A 10,328-nucleotide genomic window follows, 5' to 3' on the forward strand; every position below is an offset into this window, starting at 1 on the left:
AATGGAAAATACAAATATTCCTTTTCATCACGGTCACGGTCATCCCGTTGTTCATCGATTTGCTCGAGCGCGCCCAGTAACGTCTCCATTATGACACTTGTTACTGTGTTTGGCATATCGAATACATCACGGGTAGCTTGCCAGGCTCTGCCGTGCGGGCGAGATACTCTCGGTAGCTTGCCGGGCTCTCCGAGAGGGGCGGAGGAATCGAACTCAGGTTGGCCATGTTGGCTCTGTGCAAGGCAAACGCCCTACCACTATGCTATCGCTCCAGCTCGGCCTTTTGGCTAAGATCAAATGTAGTATCTGTTCTTATCAGTTTAATATTTCTTTTCATATGGAGCAATAAACCCCCACAAATAGCTAAACAAATTTTAGGAAAAATAAGATGGAAAGAATCACCTTCTCCAACTTCATTCTGTACTACAAAGTGGTATTAATTAAAACAGCATGGTATTGAAATAAAGACAGACCCTCAGATCAATGGATTAGAATTGAATGTCCTGAGACAGATCCTCAGGTGTATGATCAGAGCAAAAATATGAAGTGGAGCAAGGAAAGCATCTTCAACAAGTGGTGCTGAGAAAACTGGTCAGCTACATTCAAAATAAAAAAGGAAAAGAAATCAGATCTCTTTCTAATACCATAAAAGTCTAACCTAAATAGAACAAAGAACTTGATAGCAGACTTGAATCCACAAGATATATAGAGGAAAACAGAGGCAGAACCTCCATGACAATGAAACTAAAGCCATCTTCAAGGATGAGACACAATTGATCAAGCAAGTGGAAGCAAAAATAAACAAATGGAAATGGAACTACATTAGTAAAGAAGCTTCTGCACTTCAAAGGAAACAATGACCCAGATATAAATACAGTACATAAAATGGGAGGAATTAATTACCCAACACCCATCTGATAAGGGGTCATTATCAGAGTAGATGAGTGGATAAAGAAATTATGATACATATACACAATTGAATACTACTCCGCAGTAAGAAAATGCAGTAAGTCATGAAATTTGCTGCTACATTGAGGACTTAGACAGTATCATGCTAAGAAAAATTATTCAGAGACACAGACTATAGAATTATCTCTCTCATATCCATGACATAAAGAAAGAGAATGGAGGTGTAATGAATAGCCAAAGGCAACAAAAATTGAAAAAAGAATGAGAAATGGTTTTCAGTAGGAACATGCTACTTAAAGAGGCCAGGGAATGGGGTAGGGAGGAGTCATCATCTGGTCTGTGGAGTAGAAAAGTGTTCAACAAAGAGGAGTAGATGGTGTTGAAAGATGAAGAAGTGTTGTGTATGAAGCCCTATTATAAACAGTATTGTAAACCACAGTGCAAAAACCTATATATTAAAAAATTACCTCTTGGGGCTGGAGCAATAGCACAGCGGGTAGGGCTTTTGCCTTGCATGTGGCCGACCGGGGTTCAACTCCCAGCATCCCATATGGTCCCCTGAGCATCACCAGGGGTAATTCCTGAGCGCAGAGCCAGGAGTAAACCCTGTCCATCGCCGGGTGTGACCCAAAAAGAAAAAAAATTACCTCTTGTAGAAGGTGAATGGTAAATGGCAAATGTGGTTAGCAGGATGCATTATTGAATTGAAGTGGACACTGGGGAAGGAATCAGTGTTGAAACTTTTTATATCTGGAACCCAATCATGAGTAACTTTGTAATTTTGTGACTACATTTTTAAAAAAGTGGCTTTATTTGCATCCTTATTAGAAATCTCTGTATCATTTCCTTACATTCCTAATAAATTTTTCTTGACACCTACAGTGTCAAAACTAGAGATGCTTTTTCTCTATATTATTACTATTTCATTACTATTTTCTCTATATCATTACACACTCTGTTTCCAAATTTTTTAAAACTTTTCTTGGGTGTTAAGTGTTAACTCAATGCAGTTTTGATTTGTAGCTACCTAAGAATAAGTAGGTCATGTTGAACAGATTCAGATGTCTACCTGTTTTCTTTGGAGAATCATCTACTTAAAATTTTTTGCATATATGGTTGAGTCCACCCCACACACACTCCACTGGACTTGTGTGTGTTTACTCTCTTTTTTATTCTCTATTTTGAATATCAATAATCTTAGCAGAAGAAAAATTTAAAAATATTTTGTTTATGTCTAAGTTACAGTTTTTTTGTGGTGATTTTAAACTTTGTGTGTGCATGTGTTTGTATGCTTAGTACTGGCTCTTTACTCAGGAATAACTGTTGGTCTTGAGGGACCAGGAATTGAACCTGAATTGACCATGTGCAAGGCAAATGCCCTAGCTTCTGTACCATTGCTCCAGCCTGTGGAAGGTTCTTTTACCATGTAAAACCTATTTATTAATTTTTTGTGGTTGTTTCCTTTAAAATTAATTAACTGATTTTAATGTAAACAGAAGCCACAATTGTTGGTATAAATCTAGAATTGAAATTAATTATATAATAATGCTTTAATATTAAAATTGAGAAGTATAAAATTCTAATTTTTATGTAAAAAATATGATATCTCATTATAGGGTTGCTAAGTCCTTGTCTAAAGATTTACTACGCTGGGGGCTGGAGCGATAGCACAGCGGGTGGGGTGTTTGCCTTGTATGTGGCTGACCCAGGTTCGATTCCTAGCATCTCATATGGTCACTTGACCACTGCCAGGGGTAATTCCTAAGTGCAGAGCCAGGAGTAACCCATCTGCATCACCAAGTGTGACCCCCCCAAAAAAAGATGTACTAAGATGTTTGTTGCTAGTTGAGCCTTCTGTCTTATTATTTTTGCTTGGTGAGTTTACTTGGCTTCTATGTTATTTTCCAATTTAATTCCTTGCTCTCCTACTGGAATTTGTTTTGAAGAATTAAGAGGTGTTTTGATGTATGCAGTTGTGTGGTCCAGAGACCTTACAATCTATGGTTTGGGCCAAGGAGTTGACATATAGCAACTGTGGGAGAAGGGCATGGCAGCCAGGACCTCCTGAAGTATGAGGAGGTGGTCCTAGTTTTCCCCCACTCCAACCCCATGACATTGTAGTTGAATTTCCAAATGCATCTCTGATGTTAGGGTCATAAAATAGATAATCTGTGCTTCTTTAAATTCTATCATTTTAGGCCTAATAGGTAAGTCTTAAATCCAGTTTGAGTTAACTTTATTGTTTGGCGTTAAATAATGGTCAAGTGTCTTCTTTCTTTCTTTGCATGTTATGGTCAAGTACTACCAATACCATGTATTGAGCAAGCTTTCTTTCTTTAATGATGAATATGGCTCATTTAAAAAATATAATATCTCAATTATTATTATTATTTTAATAATTGAGATATTATAATTTTTTTTTTGCTTTTTGGGTCAAAATCGGCAATGCACAGGGGTCACTCCTGGATGTCCACTCAGGAATTACTCCTGGCGGTGCTCAGAGGACCATATGGGATGCTGGGAATAGATCCCCTTTTGGTCGTGTGCAAGGGAAATGCCTTACCAGCTGTATTATTGGCCTAGCCCAAATAATTGAGATATTATCTTATGTGTGGGTTTATTTCTGTTTTCTCTATTCTATCGATCTGTACCTTTTCCATTCTTTTTATTTTCATTCATTTATTTTATTTTATTCCATTTATGAGGAAACTCCTGGCAGTGCTGAAGTCTTACTTCTGACCCTCTGTTCATAGACTACCTCGGGATGTGTTTGGGGACTCATATTTAGTGTCAGGGAAGAAACTGAGTTGTAATGTATGCAAGGTAAGTGCATTAACCTCTGTATTGTCTCTCCAATTCTGTCTTTTTTGCTCTAATATCACATCGTCAGAATTACTATTATTTTGTAATATAGTTTGGAGTCAAAGAACATAATGCCTCATTTTTCTTTTCTCCTCTCAGAATTGCTTTGACTATTTGAGATCTTTTGTGGCTCCTTACACTTTTTTTGCCTTTTGATAAGGAATTTGCATATTTGGATTAAAAAATAAACAAATGTGCTTGATGCTCTGAAAACTCCTCATTTCCAAACTAAGTTAGGACCTAATAGAGTCTCTCACAGTTGCCAAATCTTCCCTATGTGCTTGTTTCATAATTTAATTTGTTAAGGTAAAGAAACTACAGCCTCTACTATTTTACCTTTTCTTTAGTCCCTTTATGATAGGGAAAATGGAACTTTTGTTCCTATGAACAGTTTTTGTCTGTGTTGTTAATAATAATTGTATGAAAGAAAAAACAAAGTGTCTTTGTCCATTAGAATATTAAAAAAATCAATGTCTGTGTGATTTACCGGAATTTTTCTCAGTGGTTATGGGAGACCAAGAAAAGATAAGCGGCTTTTCATGAACTTCAGCAGTTATTAGTAATTCAAAACAACTTGATTGATGTAAAGATAGCAAAGTAAGGAAAGACAAAAGGTTGAAAATTATGTTGATTTCTGAGTGTGTACTCAAAAACCCTAGCAAGAATGACTAACACCACACTTAAAGGCAATCAAGCATGTTATGGCTACTGAGTCCTAGCAAATCAAATGAATATGAGTTGGACCTACTTGAACATTCATTGATTCCCCTTAGACACATTACTAAGATTCCAATAAGGTAATATCACCGATAGGTGTCCCTTGATCATTTTATTACAATAGCGTTATCTTACAACAGTCATTCGCTTACCAATAATCATAGGAAAATCATATCTCATATCATACCCTAAAGTTCATTTGCCACCTATTATGTCATACTACATTTGTATTTATTGCCCTCTAAAGTAACAGCAGGATCTAATCATCCAATTCCTTATGAAAATGACAGCAACTCCAGTGTCATGTCTGAGAATGATATAGCATAACCGTTCTGTCTAAACATGAATTGAATCTTTTCAATCAGTTTAATCTATGGCTGAACAAATAGCAGTACTCTTACATTATTTCAAAAAATGAATTGAATATTTTAACTTTAGTTTAGATAGGAAAACATACAGCTTGAAACTTTCCCCTTTATACCCCAGGGGAATTTTCCATACAGATTTCATTATTTTAGTTTAACACACTATCCACTTGAATCAATGGACACAGGTATTCATTCTTTAGGCAGGGTAAATTAAGTCCATTTATAAGCTCTTGAACATTTTCCAAGTTTGTTCTTTCAGAGTCATTTTAGCTCAGGTCTAAGTAATGGTGATACAGTGAACCAATTTTCTACTGAAACAGTAAAGTTCAATACCACGTACATATAGGCGTAGGTGTGAAGCTTGAAAGACTGGTTGGAGCCTGAGTAAAATTTTTTCCCAGGCAAATGTTTCTTTACAACTATGAGTCATACATAGTTGGGAAAATTTCAAAGGAAGCCCAGAGAGTAAGGACTAAAGAGTAAAGAATAACAGAGTTAATTAGGAGGGTTATTTTCACTGGAAGCTTCAGGCAGCCAGAAACCCCAGTTAAACGAACTCCAAGACATAAATCACCAACTATTACACTGGTAGTCTTTTCAAAAGACCCTGCTGGCTTCTCAAGTCACACCATTCAAGAATAGAGAAAGGAGAAAAATATGAGGAGGCACAGTAGTTCCTCAAGAACCTCAACTATTCCAAGAGGAAGCAAGTAATTCTCCTGTGATATTTTTTCTGTACGTCACAACCAAACTTCTATATGATTTCTAAATTTTTCATTAATCAATTTTATAATATTCTTCCTAATTTTGTTCATGAGGACTAGTTTCTTTTTTCCTGATTGTTCTTTGCCTGTGACTGTGATTGTTCTTTGCCTGTTTGCAAGAGGGTAACACCTTAGCAAATACCCTAGGGGTAAACAGGACTGCTGTAAACTCAGGTTTAGGATTCCAGGCACACCCAGGTAGGAGATTATTTTCAGATTCTTTTACAGCTTTTATACTATTTATTTCTCTTGGGAAGGTGAGGACTGCTGATGGCCTTCAGTTTCCTTTTTATGACTCAGCTCAAAAAATTCCTTTGAGCAGATCGACACTTGCTTTAATGTTACTACGGCCAGGATTGGATTTCCATGTGCTCTAAGTGTCTTCAGAGAAAAGAGACGTTTGGTTCTCTATTTCTTTGAACACAAACTATTCTTATTTCTTTCTCTAGGTTTCTTTCACTGTTTATTTTCCCATTATCCTTTTCTCACCTCAAGTCCCATTTCTCCAGTGAAAACTTAAGCTCACATACGCTTTCCTCCTTTCTGAACAGCACTGGAATTTAAGGTAATAATGTTGTATAGTGTGAAAATAAAAAAGAGTTTAAAGTCATATAAGCATGAATGTGCATGGCAGCTGCTGCAGAATTTATTCCCTAGATAACTTTGGAGAAGTTAATATCCTTAAATTTTAGCTCCCTCATCTTTAAAGTGAACTTAACCATATTTATTGAGCCTTATAAGGATTAAATAATAGAAAAAATATTCACTTATCACTGATTTACAATGTTCAAAACTTTTATAAGTATACAGCATATGTTGATACATTTTTGTTTGAAGTACAGACAGGTTAAGTGATTTGATCAAGAACACGCAGCTGAAGGAAAACAGTGACCTTAACCTCTACTACAACTATAGTCTATATGCAAATGTATTAATAAGTATACAAGAAAATAATAGGTAATAAAGAAGGATGAAGTAGAATATGTATGCTCACAGGAAAGAAAAACATATGTATTATTGAAAAAATACAGAATTTGGAGCAGGTTAGAAATAATAGATAAGTCGCTGATTGGTAAGAACAATGACTAAAACAAAATAATTCAAACTTTGTAAACTTCAGTTTGCTCATACGCAAAGTAGAAAGAATCATTGCACCAATCTCCTATGATTATTATTAGCCATCAGTGGCATGTAGCAAATGCTCAGCAATCCTGTTATTCGTCGATTGCCTCGAGCAGGCCCCAGTAACGTCTCTTTCATCCTAGCCCTGAGATTATATTCAAGGCTCTTTAGGAGAATGAGACCCATCATTGTTACTGGTATTTGGCATATTTGGTACGCCATGGGGAGTTTGCCAGACTCTGCCCTGTGGGCAGGCTACATTCGATAGCCTGCAAGTTTGTCCAAAGTAGGAATGAGATAATAAGATGTCATAAAAAGATGTCCTGATAAGATGTTGCGCGGCCACGAATGTGGCCGCTGGATTTTATAGTCTCTGAGTCTTGGCTGTTGATGGGATTACACGGCACCAGGGGGCCAGGTGGTGGGTGTGACCCCCGCCTACTGGAATTTGGAGGATCTGGGTGGAGGATGCTCGGCTCCAATCCGAGTAGGCTGGGAGATCTCGGCCCCGGGACCCGCGTGGATTTGTCCCTCTGCCAGTACCTTCATGTGTGCGGAGAGTGGTCTCAGCAGGTGGTGGCTGGTCCTGGAGGTCTTCGGCTGCCGGAGCCCTGGTCGGGGCGGGGAGGAAAGCTCAACCCGCTCCCCTCCAAGGGGGCTCCGGCGAGGAACAGCCAGGCGCGGGGGCAGAAGCCTGCACTGTTCTCGTCCGGGAGCTGGATTTTATAGTCTCTGAGTCTTGGCCGTTGATGGGATTACACGGCGCCAGGGGGCCAGGTGGTGGGTGTGACCCCCGCCTACTGGAATTTGGAGGATCTCCTATGATTATTATTAGCAATCGGTGGCATGTAGCAAATGCTCAGCAAATACTAGTTTATTTCCTCTTGTTTCATCCTTCATATGACACTTAACACTGCTTCATATTGTTGCTTTTCTCATCATTTTCAGGTTCTACCTCAACCAATTTATGATAAGTCTAGAAGACTAATAAAATTCATCAAGTCCCTTGATAACCCTTTCATATAGTGTTGTGTTCATACAAAGTCTGAATAAAAGGGACTCTTAACAATTGTTAGGCATGAAATTGTCCAAGTAGTAGTCTAGATGCTCAACTGCACTGTCCCCTTAAAGTCTCAAAATTATTTTGTTTATTGATATATTTGATGATTTCTGAAAAAACCCTTCATTGATAAATGGGTTATGTGTTTTTATGGAAACTTATTTTAACAAGTGAGGATAATTTCAGAATCTTCCAAGTCCTTTCGTTGACTTATAGAAATAAAATTTCTCTTGCTTTCCTTTTTAGATATTCTTGACTTGGTGACCTTTTTACAAACAATTAATTGTTTTTGTGAAAGTGAGAGCTGGGTTCTTATTTTGGGCCTCAACTATATAAATATCATTTAAGCTATATGAATATTATTTTTCATGGGATCCTCACTGATATTTTTTTGCCCTTGTGTTTTATTCATTATATTTAAATCTCAAAGGACACAGGATGCAGGACAGTGTTACAATATTGATTTTTAGCATTCGTGTGGCCAAAGAGGAAAAGATTTCAAATAGCACGGAAAGAAATTAATCCTGGGGCTTTATTTAAATAAGCCAGAGAGTTATAATGTAAAAAAATGTTTAACAATGTATATTTGTTCATTATTCTCATATTGTTGCTTTATTGTTACTTGTGATAGAAAGCTTGGAGATGAAAATTTTACATTGAAACATAAATAACCTCAACCCCCAACTGTGTGAGAAATGCACTATGCTAAAGGATTTAGTTTCTCAGACAAAAGAGTAAAAATAACTTGGTTTGCTGCTATTGAACTGAAAGAAATTGAACTCAGCTTCTTTGCGTAATCCAAGTTTCCAGCAGATAATTTACAGTGTAAACATAACAGGGGTTTTTCTTAAAAAAATAAAAAAGCTTGTGTATTGTGAATGGGATATAAATTAAGGATATTACTCTATTTTTTGAACCACAAGAAACATCTCATTATGTCCCCGTCTGCACTGCAGCTTGTTTCCAATTGTCGAATATGTTGCTTTGAAACAAAGCCCCCCAAACTGGCACCTAGTCAAATGATACACAATGTCAAGTGGGTGGATGGCTGCAGAAATACAATTTGCCAGTTTAATTGAGTTTAGTTTAATTCCACAATTTAGAAATATTAATTTCTATTACCTACATTAAGGTTAATATAATGGATATAGCAGTTAGAGCAGGGAGATATTGGAAGACACTCATTGAGCTAGACCTGTTTAAAGAACTACCTGCAGTTACTGTTTTTCATCCTCTTGGCTCTGGATAAAAATGTCAAGTGATCATTATCAGAATATCTGAAAGTGGAGTAATCTAATTGGTTCATATCTAAATACTTAAATAGTCATCATAATTAGGTACCTGTGATTCAATAGGCTCTGTGTTAAAATTTTTCCTTATCTAATTGGATTTAATCCTTAAAATAACCTTTTAGACTGCATGACCTTTATTTTATAGAGTTAACAATGAAAAATTAAGGAAGTTAAGTCATTTATTCACATTCATATAGATTTAAGTTTTACAGCAAGGATTGGACCACAATCTCTAAATCCAAAGCTTTTCTCTTTTTCCAATGTCAACAGTTGCTTCTCGGCCATGAGAAGCAGTTAAATGAACTGACCTCTTTCAGCGGTACTGCTAACCTATTTACTAAGAGAATGTTCTATGTCATCCCAAAAGTCCCTTCTTTGAAATTTGGTAATAAAAGAACAAAATAAGGTTTACTAAATGAGCATTAGCATCAGAAAGACTTAGAAAAATGAGAATAATAATACTACAGTAAATATGTTACATAAATGGAATATAGAATAAAAGAGATCATGAATGTGAAATATCGAGCATACTGTTTTTATGTACTAAATAATCAAAAATGTATTATTATTATTAGTAGTAGTATATTACTTACTGTTTTGATTCATAAGTAAAGTAATTCTTTTTTCTCCGTTTGAAGATATGCTAGCACAAATACAACTGTGGCATCTAGCTCCTAGGACATTACAATTTTTTCAGTGTATCAGTTATAAAATAGCCTCAAATTATCAAGGACTTTCAAAAATTCCATGTCAGAAGAAAAGACTTCTTGTGGAAAGAAGGATACTATAATTTTAAAGGGAACCTAGATGTGTTCCTGTCCAAATTACCAAATTTACCGTATGAGCCTTTGAATTAACCTTCTTTAGGCATTCACTCAAAATTTCTGAATTATTTTCTGTAGCTATATGTCCTCTATTCAGAACCTCATTTGCCTAAATATCATCAACTGTGACCTTTGTTTTCAGAAAGAGCTCTTCCCTTTTGAACACTTTGTAAATAATCACAATAGTAAGTTAACATGGTGTTTACTGTATGAAAACCTGAGCTTCAAACATATACTTAAATATTTAGGAATCATGTACTGTATAGTCATATCTTTATTTAATTTATTGCAGTGAGGTAATAAAACCCAGAGTCTTACACATACAAGGCTTGTGCTCTACCACTGAGACACATCAATATTCCTAAGTGTCATTAAGTTTTAGTTGCAAAAGGCTTGTTTTTGCCATAAAA

At 36.3% G+C, this 10,328-nt stretch overlaps 1 pseudogene; it reads left to right on the forward strand.

Annotated features, from left to right (window-relative positions):
• Positions 1-264: 264 nt before the first annotated feature.
• LOC130032678 (uncharacterized) lies at positions 265-442 on the forward strand (annotated as a pseudogene).
• Positions 443-10,328: the final 9,886 nt, after the last annotated feature.

This window comes from Sorex fumeus, unplaced genomic scaffold (assembly GCF_029834395.1).
Source record: "Sorex fumeus unplaced genomic scaffold, SorFum_2.1 ptg000050l, whole genome shotgun sequence".
NCBI lineage: Eukaryota > Metazoa > Chordata > Mammalia > Eulipotyphla > Soricidae > Sorex > Sorex fumeus.